At 33.2% G+C, this 16,169-nt stretch overlaps 1 long non-coding RNA gene across 3 annotated transcripts; it reads right to left on the bottom strand.

Annotated features, from left to right (window-relative positions):
* Positions 1 to 3,920: 3,920 nt before the first annotated feature.
* On the bottom strand, positions 3,921 to 16,154 carry LOC143251864 (uncharacterized). Of its 3 annotated transcripts, XR_013028678.1 has the most exons (3): positions 9,771 to 16,154; positions 9,555 to 9,676; positions 3,921 to 9,463 (listed from the first exon to the last, which is right to left on the bottom strand). It is a non-coding gene; the product is annotated as an uncharacterized LOC143251864 (long non-coding RNA). The 3 variants fall into 3 exon arrangements; XR_013028676.1 differs by having other exon boundaries at positions 3,921 to 9,676; XR_013028677.1 differs by having other exon boundaries at positions 3,921 to 9,676; positions 9,885 to 16,154.
* Positions 16,155 to 16,169: the final 15 nt, after the last annotated feature.

Here is a 16,169-nt window from a genome sequence, read left to right as displayed (position 1 = left end):
TATCTCGCACCCCTGGAACGCTATTCGCACCCTGGTTGGGAACCAAATATTTTTTATTTAGCTGGACCTACTGATAAAACGAGCAAGCCATATATACACGTGGTACGAGGTTTTAGCAAATGAGATTCTGCTAATTATATAAAATAAGGAACCTAGAACAGGGTGGGCAACTTGTTTTTCAAAGTGGTTACAACTGTGGCTAACGAAAACAACGTTGGTCACACTGTTCAAATAATAATAATCAAAAGATGTTAGTTTAATCAAAACAACTGCATTTCAACTACTCTTCAATGTAAAAATAGATGTGGGTTTTCATCAACAAGTTTCGTGAAATTTGGCTTCATATCTATGCTCAATGAGTATCTCAGCTCTGTCTCTAAATTTATGTCAGTAAGCTGAGATCTGTATCTAGACTTAAGAAAATCTAGCGTAGAAAATGTTGACTCACACTCATGTGGATCCAAACATGGAAGATAATTTTGAAATTGCTATTTTTAAATTTGGAAGACTTTCATTTATCAGAATAGTGGCCCACATCTCTCTGATAGAACATTTTTGTTTACTTATTATGTGTTCTACACTCTGCAGGGTAAGCATCTCGTCTTTAAATCCCCACTTATCCAAAGACAATAAAGATATAATTTCCTTACTGAAATTTTCTAAGTCAAATTGAAGTGGCTCATGTAAAACATTCAAATATCAATTTCAAATTTTTAAATACGGAGAAACGTGATTCAAATTTTTGAAATATATATTTGATGCAGTTTACATAGAGATCATCTTTAGCATCAGAGAAATCACAACCCCTTTCAAACATGTGGTCAGCTTCCGATCAGTTACCTCTTTCTTTGTGAACCTGACGATGACCGAAGAAGGTCGAAACGTTGTTCGCTCTTCTATGTAAAATATTTTCTCAACCCAAACGAGCCGTTTTTGCATATACATAGTCCTTATTATTTTCTAGAAAACTATTCAACTTTGCAAAATGTGTCAAGTTATTCTTTTCTAATTGTTCCACAAGGAGGTTTAGCTTTAACTGAAATTCATGAATAGACTGTGATTGTTCGCTGTTTATTTTACCTCTCCACTGAAGCTTCGTATTCAAATTATTCAAGTGAGCCATCATGTCACACAGAACGTGCAAATCACAGTCATGACAAAGTTTCAATTTCAAGGAAATTTTCAATCTTTTCAACAAGATACTTTTTTTATTTGAGGAAATAAGAAAGTGAATCGTTCTAAGACTTTTCTTCTACTTAACCATCTTACATTTACAAAATCAGTAAGATCATAAAAAGTACAGTCACTGCTTTTATTCAAAGACTCAACAAACTGACGATGGATGAGAGAGTTACCACTTCTAATATAATTCATGATTTTTACAGCAATGTCCATCAGATTTTTAACTTCATCACTTTTAGACATCTAAACACATAAATTTTCCTGATACAAAATACAATAGAAAGATGGCAACGTGGACTTAACATTATTTTCAATTAAATGCTGTTTCAAAGAGAAACAAATCCTAATTTTACCCGTCTTGACGAGAGCGCCACCTGTTGTGCCAGAAACCAGTTTTACAAAATCCAAATTGAATTTTTTTTGACATTTCAAGAAATGTTTCATAGATGCTTTTACCATATGTTCAATCTCGTAATTCACAAAAGTCAAGCATTTCTTCCCTCACTAGAGGGTCTGAAGTTACATATCAAACCCAAAATATCAACTGATCAGTGTTACTGACAACTATTGACTCATCTAGTGCTAAAGAAAAAAAAACAGTCTTTTAGTTGTTCAAGCAACAGATTTTCTGTCTTTCACTAACTCTACCATTCTGCAGACAATTGTTCTTTGACTTAATTACAAATTATTTACCTTTTGAAGAATATTATGTTTTATTTTTGAATCATAATTCTCCAACAGTTTCAATGACCACAATCAATATTTCGTTTACTAGTTCAGCATCAGAAAATAATTTCTTTTGTTGAGCTGGTATCCAGGCTATTTTATAGCTAGTTATATTGATGATAAAAATATTTGTAGCCCTTCCGTGTGATTGTGTTTCAGACTGCTAATTTTATTCATACGATTTTTGCTGTTAACGAGAATTTTTTACATCAAATACGTTATGAAAATTGTTAAAGTGTCGCTTAAGGTTGTATACTTTATTGAACACTTTGTTACACACTGATTTATTATTTACTTTAATCAATGTAAGTGTCAACTTCCAACTTTCATTACATTCTTGTTTCACGTTTTTCCAGTCACGTGCCATTCTCTTTACGTCAGTCATGACAGAATCAATTAAATTATCTTTATTTTCTGAGTGTTCACCATCATCTGGATTCTTTTATTTTCTAATTATACACTTATCAATATTATGGGATTAAAAACAAAATATATTTAAACACTTGAAAGTTGCACAATAAAAATATGTTTGCAAGCGCATGCAAAACAACGCACACTCGATAACAAACATCAAAACCAAACTGACGTTGAGAAATGGGCGGACAGTGATGCACCATGTGACATTAGCAATGACGTGAGACAGTGCCGTTGCTGATTATCAAATCTGCAGTAAAAAATAAATGACGGAAAAAAGTTGATTCCTAAAGTCGAGCTGGCCACAATTGTGCTATCTACTGGCAACATGTGGCCATGGAGTTGCCCACCCCGACAATGACAACTTCAGTTATATTAATAATTTTAAAGACAAAATGATGGTTATCAATTTAAACTTGAAATTATGTCAGTTTTTTTCGATTAAGCAACGTTTTTAGCTTAACGGCTCTGAGCTTTTTATTATTCAAAAAAACATTTTTAGCTCATAGCTCCGTCACCTGATGACCACGTTGAGATCTAATTACAGTTTTGGACTCATAGCTCCGTCACCTGATGACCACTTTGAGATCTAATTACAGTTTTGGACTCATATCTCCATTACCTGATGACCACTTTGAGATCTAATTACAGTTTTGGACTCAGTAGGTCAGACCCTTTCGATTAGTGTATTTGAACTTGCTCAAGGTCTCATAGATTAATTTACTTAAATCTGCCGAAAATAATTTTAATTTGAGGGTAGGCTGGTAGACATCCTGATGAGTAATAAAATGCGAATCGGGTATACGCTCACAAAATATAACTAAAAGAAAAAAAAGGTCTCAGAGATTAATTTACTCTAATCCTGCTTAAAAGAATTTCAAGTGCCGTGGCTTTTGAAGGTTTGTTTTCGTAAATGATATTAATCCGTCAATTAATTGGTTGCATAAAGAAGTATTGTTTAGTAAACAAGCGGATATTACACTATCTTTACAATGTACAAAAATTATAAGTTATTAAAACAAACAAGGCTCCAGCATGGCCAGGTGGTTAATGCACTTGACTCGTAATCAAAGGGTCGCGGATTCGATTCCCCATTACACCAAACATGCTTGCATTTTAAACGCGGGGCATTAAAATGTCACGGTCAATCCACCATTTGTTGATAAGAGAGTAGCCCAATTGGTGGCGGTGGGTGGTGATGACTAAATGCCTTCCATCTAGTCTTACACTGCTAAATTGGAAACGGCTAGCATAGATACCCTCGTGTACCTTTGCGTGAAATTAAAACAAATTCATATTTTACATTAATGATGTTCTTTGTTTTTCACGTGTCATGGTAACTATCGAAGAGCCAAGATCCCTTTAATCAACTAGCTCACTCACTATTGAACGGATAAGTATATAATAACTTGTTTCCGACAAGCTGTTTGTTTTGTGATAATTTCAGGAATTATAATTAGTTTACGTGTATTTTCTTACAGATTAGTTACCAAGAAACCCAACTACCAATGATATAGTGTTTCACTCCCGTTACAGATCGACCTGTAATTATATCTCTGAGCGTGTGTTCATGCCATCAACTGATTCAGTCACACAACTATTTGGAAAGATCCTTTATTGGGACTGAACAACTGGCACATACAGTTGTTGTATGTAAAAATATTCTGAAAACAATATACTAAGTATTATCCAAGACCAATGCTCAACATAGTAAATGTTTCATAGCTATCAATAACATACAACAGAACACAAACAAGGAGGGTTAACTTACTGAAGTTGTTGTTTTTCACCTAACGCAAAAAACCAAAACCAGATGTCTCATTGCACTGTTTACTGTGGATAAAAATAATAACTACAGTTAGTGAATACATTTTAACTTTGTGAATAAAATTCCTTGGGGATACTTTATACAAAATGCTTTATTTGGCACACAGTTCGCTACTCTGGAAGACACACATCCTATCTTTTCTTCAAAATGTCAACAAGGAATAACAACATTCTCTCTAACAATGTTGCAAGCATTGGCCTTGGCTTTGGAAGTGAATGTAACATTCTTAAGTTTAACCTTTGAAAACAAAAACACCAGTATTCCCTTAATATGAACATACAATAAATATTCTATATCATTTTTAGCTACAGTTTACACACACGCACACAGAAAAAGTCTATTTAAACAATCCACAAGGAAACTGTAGGCACATGAGGTTTATCTGCCTGGTGACAAACTTTATCTCAGAAACATGTTAACATCCTTACCTAACCCAGATGCAAGTCCTGCTACTTTAAATAAAGAACATGAGGTTACAAAAGAATACACAAATTAACTAAAATCAATGAAGTCAGCTGACAAGCTTATTAACCCTAACATCACCTAGCTCTAACCCTTACCAACAGTTAACAATAACCGTATATGCAGAAAGAACACACTGCGATGTCAGTGGTTTTATTTATGCTACTGTTCTGCGAGATGTGCTACATTCTGAGGTTTTAATTTAGCTTTAAAATATTCTTAAGTTTCAAATTAGAATATAATCAGTTTTAATGAACAAAGACATCTTGGTTGGGACCTAAAATCAACAGAAGAACATCTTAATTGAGAGTTAAAATTTAAAAAAAAATACTAGTTAGGATTTGAAACAAAAAAGACATCTTGTTTGGGATTTGAAACCAACAAAAGATGATGGCTGGGAATTGAAACAAAAAATATCTTGGTTGAAATTTGAAATCAAAATGACAAACAGGTTGAGATTTGAAGTCAACAATACATATTCGTTAACCTTTGATATCAACAAGATATACTTGTTGGGATCAGTAAATGAGTCTGTGGACAAATGTCTAAAAGAGTTACTTTTTCTGATATGTTACATGAAGGTACGTACATTTGAAGCAAACAATGGCTTTCCTCCACTGTAAATCATGTAAACAAGAAAAATACTGGCTGGTTATTTCTGATTACAGAAACCAGTGATAAATGCATGAGGATTTAATAGAAAAATCAGGACTAAACCAGTTTATGTTTTGTTAAAATCTTCCACTATTATCACATTAAAAATGATACTTATTACCAAATCATATAGATACTCTTGTGTTACAATATTTATCATAGCTGTAGAAGATATATTCACATAATCTTCAATAAACTTGAAAAAACAAACTTAGTTTTGTAAAACAAAGAAGTAAGTTCTTAACAAATCAGCTTTGGACATAATGTACAATTACAAAAACAACATGAATGTTCAAACCTCTCAACTGTCTGATAAAAAATGTGGAGACACCATACAATTTTAGATAACATAATTATTTGATAAAATACACAGAAAGAAAAATTATAACAACATCTTCATCATCCTTTAAAGTTATGCTAAAAATACAACCATGTTTTTTTCAACACAAACCTTTTCAAAGATTTATATCAACAACACATAAATATAAAAGCAAAAGGAAAAAATCTGTTTGCTTTCTTTTTTTTCATAATTAGGCTTAAGAAATATTATTCTAAGCTTTATTTTCAACAGATACAAGAAACCAGCCAGTTGAAGCAATGAAAATATCAAGTCCTAAAGGACTGATACAATTCTGGTCAGAAAATTAACTGACCACAATGATATACATTCTTTATATCCGTTTTATTATGAATTGCTTCTTTTATATCAACTTGATAACGATACTAAAATAAGTTCCCACTCAAGCTTTGCTTTTAGGTTTCATATAGAAGCTCAGAAACAAATATATATATAATATACATGTCAAAAATTATATCAAAGCTTACACATTTAATATACAATTTCGTCTTCTGGCCAAAACTATATTTTCTATACATTTATATAACACAATCAAATACACAGAACCTTCTACAACAAAGTATTTAATCTGCGATAAGTAATTCTATGACCAAACTGTTACAGAAAGACAGTGGCATCTCTATAGATTTGGCAACATTTGGACAACTACTGACGCAGACCATTATCTGTTCATTCTCAATATTTAATTTGTTTGGTACAAAAAACTTGTTTCTTAAAGGACAAACATCACACAAACCGTAAAACAAACATTACATTAAACCATGAAAAGGTAACCAATAATTTTCTGTGGATTATAAAAGTTACAATTATGTAAGTTTACATCAGAGATTCTACTTTGTGTTTAATTAAGTAAATGGATTTTTTAATAAAATGTTTAAACCTTTTATCAATCACACATTTTCTACAATTTTATAAATGCTTAGCGTATGTTCCCAAATGATGTAGTGTTGTATTGGATAATTATTTTGTACAGTATTATACAACAAACAAAACTAAAACCTAATGCTTCACTTATTATAGTATTGTTTGATATTTCACAACAACGAGCTCAGTTTCACATATTTTTTTTCTCAAGCCATAAGAATGAGGAAATAAAGAAGCCAAGAAAAATTCCATTCTGTAGATAATACTCTGCTAATAATAGATCAATACTGATGCAACTGTGTTTAGAAGTACTCTGTATTTCCAGTACTTCAAACAACAACAATCTAGTGTTAATTACAACTGTGAAAGTGTTTTGAGTAACTCATAAGGGGTTATTTTTTTTACTAGCTTTCACACTTTTCCTCTATAAACTATCATTTAACTGGTTTGGTAATTTTATACATGGATGCCTCGGCAGTTCTGGAAAAAATTAAAAACGCCTGTAACACGGAGTAATTACGTCACATTTTTAACCTGTAACACAGAGTAATAACAATGTCACATTTTTAACCTGTAACACAGAGTAATAACGATGTCACATTTTTAACCTGTAACACAGAGTAATAATAATGTCACTTTTTAACCTGTAACACAGAGTAATAATAATGTCACTTTTTAACCTGTAACACAGAGCAATAAGGATGTCACATTTTTAACCTGTAACACAGAGTAATAATGATGTCACATTTTTAACCTATAACACAGAGTAATAATGTCACATTTTTAACCTGTAGCACAGAGTAATAATGTCACATTTTTAACCTGTAACACAGAGTAATAATGATGTCACATTTTAACCTGTAACACAGAGTAATAATGATGTCACATTTTTAAGGCAAACACAAAAAAAAATACTACTGGCAAAACTTAATATACATCACTACATAATAGCAAATTGTTGACTGATGATGTTAAAAGAAAACAAACTTTAGAAATTAAGTTTGTATTTAATGTTAATACAGAACATAGGCTTACTTTAGATACTTTAATTAACTAAACAGCGTAAGAGATATGTTTGAGATGTTTCATGCGCGACTTGAAATCTTACAAACTATTAACATGCTGAAAATAAAAGCAATTTAACATTAAAAGAAATGGACAACCAAGTCTGAACAGTTGAAGCTATGGGTGGACAACCAAGTTTGAACAGTGGAAGCTATGGGTGGACAACCAAGTTTGAACAGTTGAAGCTATGGGTGGACAACCAAGTCTAAACAGTTGAAGCTATGGGTAAACAACCAAGTCTAAACAGCTGAAGCTATGGGTGGACAACCAAGTCTAAACAGCTGAAGCTATGGGTGGACAACCAAGTCTAAACAGCTGAAGTTATGGGTGAACAACCAAGTCTAAACAGCTGAAGCTATGGGTGGACAACCAAATCTAAACAGCTGAAGCTAAGGGTGGACAACCAAGTCTAAACAGCTGAAGCTATGGGTGGACAACCAAGTCTAAACAGCTGAAGCTATGGGTGGACAACCAAGTCTAAACAGTTGAAGCTATGGGTGGACAACCAAGTCTAAACAGCTGAAGCTATGGGTGGACAACCAAGTCTGAACAGTGGAAGCTATGGGTGGACAACCAAGTCTGAACAGTGGAAGCTATGGGTGGACAACCAAGTCTGAACAGTGGAAGCTATGGGTGGACAACCAAGTCTGAACAGTGGAAGCTATGGGTGGACAACCAAGTTTGAACAGTGGAAGCTATGGGTGGACAACCAAGTTTGAACAGTGGAAGCTATGGGTGGACAACCAAGTCTGAACAGTTGAAGCTATGGGTGGACAACCAAGTCTAAACAGTGAAGCTATGGGTGAACAACCAAGTCTAAACAGTTGAAGCTATGGGTAAACAACCAAGTCTAAACAGCTGAAGCTATGGGTGGACAACCAAGTCTAAACAGCTGAAGCTATGGGTGGACAACCAAGTCTAAACAGCTGAAGCTATGGGTGGACAACCAAGTCTAAACAGCTGAAGCTATGGGTGGACAACCAAGTCTAAACAGCTGAAGCTATGGGTGGACAACCAAGTCTAAACAGCTGAAGCTATGGGTGGACAACCAAGTCTAAACAGCTGAAGCTATGGGTGGACAACCAAGTCTAAACAGCTGAAGCTATGGGTGGACAACCAAGTCTAAACAGCTGAAGCTATGGGTGGACAACCAAGTCTAAACAGTTGAAGCTACAGCCAAGTCTAAACAGTTGAAGTAACACCATCTGTTCTTTGCTTCAACATAAATGTTTTCAGCCACAAATATTTAAAACTCAAATGTGCACATAAAACAGAATCTGTTGTTTCTTTCCCAAATATAAACAAGTAGGCTGTGTCCATTAAATCAAAAAACGTTTAACATTTCCCACATGGCTATTATGAGTTAATTGTGAATTGAAAGGAAACACTGATTACAATTTGAATTTTGTGATTATATGCCATCAAATATGCTTGTACATGGAAGGTTGCTAGGAGAGATATAGTTCATTTACTACACATTAAGTAAAATGATATTCAAATTACATTAAAAATTACAGAAATTAATAGAACTAAATATTATATTTCTGGTAAACAGTAACTTCTTGAAATATCAAAGTATTTGAAACCAGGCTAGACTGTGAATGTAAAACTATTAAAATCTGATATTAGTTTAAATTGTTTAAAACATGACAATTAAATTCAGAACTTAAAAAAAAACAGAGATTGAACCAAACTGTCAAACCTAATATGAAGTTGTAAGGACATTAAAATAAACCTAATTCTGTATTGTACTGTTATTGTCAGTACAACACACACACACACATCAGTACAACACAGACTCAACACACACACACCTCGTTACAACACAGATTCAACACACACACACATCGGTACAACACAGACTCAACACACACACACATCGGTACAACACAGACTCAACACACTCACACCTCGTTACAACACAGATTCAACACACACACATCGGTTACAACACATATTCAACACACACGCCGATTTTAAACACATATTCAACACACACACCTCTTTACAACACAGATTCAACACACACACATCGTTACAACACAGATTCAACACACACACATCGGTACAACACAGATTCAACACACACACACCTTGTTATAACACAGATTCAACACATACACCTCGGTTTTAACACAGATTCAACACACACACCTCGTTACAACACAGATTCAACACACACACACATCGGTTTTAACACAGATTCAACACATACACCTCGGTACAACACAGATTCAACACACACACATTGGTGCAACACAGATTCAACACACACACCTTGTTACAATACAGATTCAACACACACACGTCGTTACAACAGATTCAACACACATCGGTACAACACAGATTCAACACACACATCGTTACAACACAGATTCAACACACACATCGATTTTAACACAGATTCAACACACACATCGGTACAAACACAGATTCAACACACACACACATCGGTACAACACAGATTCAACACACACACATCGGTACAACACAGATTCAACACATACACCTCGGTACAACACAGATTCAACACACACACATTGGTACAACACAGATTCAACACACACACCTTGTTACAATACAGATTCAACACACAGACGTCGTTACAACAGATTCAACACACATCGGTACAACACAGATTCAACACATACACCTCAGTACAACACAGATCCAATACACACACATCGTTACAACACAGATTCAACACACACATTGTTACAACACAGATTCAACACACACATCGGTACAACACAGATTCAACACACACACACATCGATTTTAACACAGATTCAACACACACACACATCGGTACAACACAGATTCAACACACACACATCGGTACAACACAGATTCAACACATACACCTCGTTACAACACAGATTCAACACACACACCTCGTTACAACACAGATTCAACACACACACACCTTGTTATAACACAGATTCAACACACACATCAGTACAACACAGACTCAACACACACACACACATTGGTACAACACAGATTCAACACAGGAATCAGAAAAAGTTATACAGAGTGTCTGTAATTCATAACTTATACACGATCAACAGCCAGAACAATCGTCTTCTTCGTGATCAACAAAAGTTTGGGTACTTCATTTGATAAACAGTCTATTTACTCCTAACATCTATGTGTAATGAAATGAAACAAAGATAATGTGATCCATTTCAAAATCCTTATTCAAGTATGATTTATCTCCACAAGTGGTATGAGAACATTACCTCATAATAAAGTTTCTCCACTAACCTTTATTAAGAAATTTATACAAGTTAGAGTTGATGCAAGCTTAGACTCCTTATAAATGGATTTGTTTAAGCACCAAGCTATAACCTCAAGTTGTGCAATGGTAAAATATACCTAAGTTGATCTGATGATTAAGAATCCTAATTGAGAGGAACAAAGTTTAGAAATGATTTAAATGGTTTACAAGTCAAACGTAATATCAACTACCATTTCCTGATGCCACCAAAACTTGCAAACCAAAAATAAACAAAATGCATCTATAATCTGAAGAAAGAAATGAATATTAATTTTTTAAAAGCTGTAAAAGGTAACATTACAGTCAAATACAACACAAAATACATCTATAAAACAAATTTCATTCTTTCTGATAAAAAGAAATTCAAGTCCGGTCCTGACAAATACACAAGAAAACCAATCAAACAGTACTTTGTTATAATATAAAAAGATAGTAGAAGTGATCTTCAGGGTTAACTGACTCCCATGCACCAGATCTCTACAGTGTTCCTAAACCACACAAACTGGAGTGCCTTACATGACTCATATAATACATTTATGTCACTTTCAACAGATAAACACAGCTTTGGTGTTTACACCACAAGTACCAACTGCTCGCTAAACCACACAAACTGGAGTGCCTTACATGACTCATATAATACATTTATGTCACTTTCAACAGATAAACACAGCTTTGGTGTTTACACCACAAGTACCAACTGCTCGCTTCTTTTTTAAAAAAAAATGTTCTATTTCTGAAACACACCAGACCAACGAAACATTAAAAACATGTTGTATCACTGAAGTTTGCACCAACAAAGCTTGTCATATTGCTCTGAAACTTTGTTTTGTATATCACATAATGCTTCTCAGGATTCACTGCTACCTCAACCAGCTTTACATTCAATCACAAAGATATTCTTCAAATAGACAGTTTAAACATGGTTACTCCCATTTCATCTGTTCTCTCAAACATATTTATGACACAAATTGATATGCAAACCATAAATTCTATATGTAATCCCACACATACACAAACACTATCTCTCACAGATATGTCAATAACACTGTTGCTCAATTGAGTTCCATCAAATGTTCTTTGAACACATAAATTTCATTCACATCAATATTAAAAATCCATCAAACATAAAAACACCTATTATTTCTTAACCTGAATGGCATCACAATTAAAACCAAAATTCATCATAACAACTCTCATATGCTGGTCTCTGTATCACCCAGAGTTTCACTCCTGAAACAAAACAGAAACATACGGCTTCACATCTCAGCTTAGCAAACAACACCAGTGAAGAAGTGGATCTTCAGAAGTAGTCCTTCTTTGACACTAATAACTTTCACAAATTAATTCAAAACACAAGCACCAAGGCAAAAGAAATCATTTTTACCTACAACATGCGTATGTAACATACAATCTGATTGGACTATATGTGTCCTTATAAGCAGGAAACAATATTTATGAATACATAAAACACATCTGTATGTGTACAAAAAATGGTCTACTTCTGACATCAGATTAGTGAAAACATCACACCCTACAGAGTGTAACAGTTATAGTAATAAAACAGAGTAACTGTTTATTTGTTATCAAGTTAAATGTTAGGACTGTTTGCCAATAACTTTGAAACATTTAGTCAATGTTAATGACCAACAATATGAACATTTATTTTAATAATTAAAAAACTATGCATTGTTAAACTATGTAGTTCTTTTATTGTTAAACTATGCATTCCTTTTATTGTTAAACTATGCATTCCTTTTATTGTTAAACTACGCATTTCTTTTATTGTTAAACTACGTATTCCTTTTATTGTTAAACTATGCATTCCTTTTATTGTTAAACTATGCATTCCTTTTATTGTTAAACTATGCATTTCTTTTATTGTTAAACTACGTATTCCTTTTATTGTTAAACTATGCATTCCTTTTATTGTTAAACTATACATTCCTTTTATTGTTAAACTATGCATTCCTTTTATTGTTAAACTACGTATTCCTTTTATTGTTAAACTATGCATTCCTTTTATTGTTAAACTATGCATTCCTTTTATTGTTAAACTATGCATTCCTTTTATTGTTAAACTACGTATTCCTTTTATTGTTAAACTATTCATTCCTTTTATTGTTAAACTATGCATTCCTTTTATTGTTAAACTATTATTTTTATTGTTATTCAAAATATTTATGGGACATAACTTTTGAGCCACTGTGTGTGTGTTGTTTGTGAACGTTTCTGAATAAACAACAAAAACAGGTGTAGTTTAGGCATCTGTGTAAAACTAGCATTTTGTATGCAAAAGTGAACACAAAATTTGTGTCAAACAGATGTGATTTGTGTAAGTTTGTGTAAATTAGGCAAGAATTGTATTTATATGTAAATTAGGTGACAAATGAATGATTAGTGGTTGGTGTCCTTCACCTGTGGTAGAAGAGATGAATCAAACATGTCACAAGACAGCTGGTCTGAGTATAAAAACCTTTACCATAATAAAGTACAGAACAATGTTTCGAGAATCTTTAGGTCAAAATGGCATTCTCTATTTTATTATGTACAAGGTTTGATACCCATACCAGTAGTTTTAAGATATTTTTTGCTTCAAGTGAGTTTCTTGTCATTAACGAATCGAACTGTCCTCTATATTGATGAATATATTCGCTGCTTGGTGTTGGATTTAAAGTTTCTGATCTATGAACTTTGTCAACAGATTTCATTTTTTAGAAACTGACATGAAAAAGAAAATACCTGAAAGTAATAAAGAAATATGTTATTCCATAAAACATTTTAACTGTATTTTAAAATTTAACCTGGTTTCTTCACACACTTATTTTGTTTAAAAGAATGTTGTACTACCATGTTAAAAATCACAGTTTTTAATCACAACAAGCTCCACTTCGAGACGTGATAATATATATATATATAAACCATACATGTATACTTGCATACAGTCTGTACTATACTGTTTTGTTCTTCAGCACACACAATGTCATGTCTTGAAACCATTTTACAGTGTACTATGTCCTATTATTACAGTATAACGTGAGTAAGACCACTTTTTCTTTGCTATCTTATACAGTTGGAAGCACTATTTCTGGTAGTTATTTTGGCAAAGTTTCACAAATAAATTATGATTTATTTGAAACTTGGAAAGAAACAACAACGTGGGGTCTAATTTAAAAGTCTTACAGAAAATAAGTAATTGAAATGTATTTCTACAAAGTGGAGTTCTTTGCTTCTCATAACACGTAAACAGGAAAAGCGAACAATAAGAAATGCACAATTTTTACAGAAAAAAAGATTTCTGTGAGATGAGACTTAGTCTTAAACAAAAGTGCTCAGGCAAGCCTTCAATCAGTTCACAGTAACAGCATTTGTTACTCCACTGACTTCATTTTCACAACTCTGATACCTACACTATCAGATGAGCTCAATTAATTCACAATGTTTCTATGTCTTAATATTTCTTTAACTTCTTACGTGGAAAAAACATTCCGAGGCAAGAATTCAAAACCAGCTCAAAAATGAAACAAAACAAATGGCAAAAAAATACTGCAACATGGAGCTTTAGAATAAACCAATGTATACTGAGGTTTTGTAACAAATGGTACCGATCACAATAAAGTTACGCAGTGTTACGCCTAGATGGAAAATTTTCCCAACATTGTATGGTAGTGTAAGGCACTTACGATGAGCTACAAAATCACTCACATTTTTTACCAAGGAAAAAGAAAATATATTAATAATGTTATTACTTCAAAATGTAACTTTTATTGGATTATTACTTAACAATATTTTATACTTGGTTAATACATGGCAGTTGGCTTTTAGGTTTGGGAGAGCTTCTGATCTGAGTAGTTATATCTATCAAGTACTAAGAATGGCATTTTGAAGATTGAAGTAATAGAAAAAACTTGTTGTGTATACTAAAAAATAACGTGAAAGTTAAGTTGTGAGAAATGGGAAAAATACAATATGGTTCACACGTCACAAAATAGCAGGATGTCTAACATATACATATGTACAATCAATGTTTAACCTGCATATCAGTAATAATAATTATTCCCCATTAAAAAGTTCCATAGATGATCTATTAATCTATAACAATGCTGATTTGGAAAACTGTCACTATGATCACACACTACAGCTGTTACTACAGTAAACCTGACTTAACACTTAAAAACTGCATAAACTCTTAAACACGATTAACTCTCAACAAATCGAGAGATTGATGATATGGGCATATTTTTAGATTGTACGTTGCAGTCACCAGTTTAATTTAAAGTAGTTCCTTTGACCTGTGTGGGGGTTCACAAACAACAACTGATGGAGATGATCGGTCTCAAAGTATGACCAACCCTCAACAGTACAGAACTCAAGGTCTTCTCACAAGACATTACACTGCAGATGTACTAAACAAAACTTGGATGTGAACAAAAGTTAAATAAACACAGTACAAACACAAGCAGCAAACAATAGCTTAACAAACACCAGAACAAACTGTGTGCTCGGAACAAAGAATTTCAGATCTCAGTTATACATCTGTATAAAAAAATGAAGCTACAATCTCTCTTCTCGTGTGGAAACGATAAAGACAGTAAACTAGATGTGCAGACACATCTTACTGGTGGCTGAGGGACCACATTTTGACTAAGAAGTAACATTAAAACAACAACATAATTCAACATACACAAAGATATTATTGCTTTTTCAACAATATTATGCAGGATATTGTTTCTTCTTGAACATATGCACATGCAGTTGAGAGTAACAGATGCACAGAACTCAACTAAAAGCAGGAAAAACATGTATTATATGAAAGTTCTTTTTTTGTTTTTATCACAAATCAATAACAAAATTATTTTTATCAAGAGAAACCAGCATTTGAAATAGATCTAATACATATGTCTACAATAAAAAAGTGAATTTGTCTTTCTGGCATTTAGCACCATAGCCTTAATATTAATCAATTATATGTTTCTCTCACACACTTTACAATTACCACAAAAACAGTAGAAAAGCATGATTGAACATTAAAAAATAATATTAGTTGTACTGCATCGTGGTACCTTACATTATGCTTCTACTAAATAAAACAAATAAGTCTTTCACAAAAATATTCTATCAACCTCTACCTCTTCACTTTGCATCAGTGAATTGCATCGTATGATTTATTCACAAAATTAGAGACACTAGTAGCTCTTGGGACCTATCTGTCAGAGAGCGTGTTCTCTGCAATAATGTTACCTGGTTTGAAGGTATGCCTCTTACTGGTAGCAATTTTCACAAAGTTCAGTAGTGCTTGTGCTCCTTCAGCAAGAGTTTGCTCATCTTCGTATCAGTTG

Source organism: Tachypleus tridentatus, chromosome 6, assembly GCF_004210375.1.
Source record: "Tachypleus tridentatus isolate NWPU-2018 chromosome 6, ASM421037v1, whole genome shotgun sequence".
NCBI classification, from domain to species: Eukaryota; Metazoa; Arthropoda; class Merostomata; order Xiphosura; family Limulidae; genus Tachypleus; species Tachypleus tridentatus.
The sequence above is the reverse complement of the archived record's forward strand: the minus strand, read 5'-3'. Positions and strand labels throughout refer to the sequence as shown.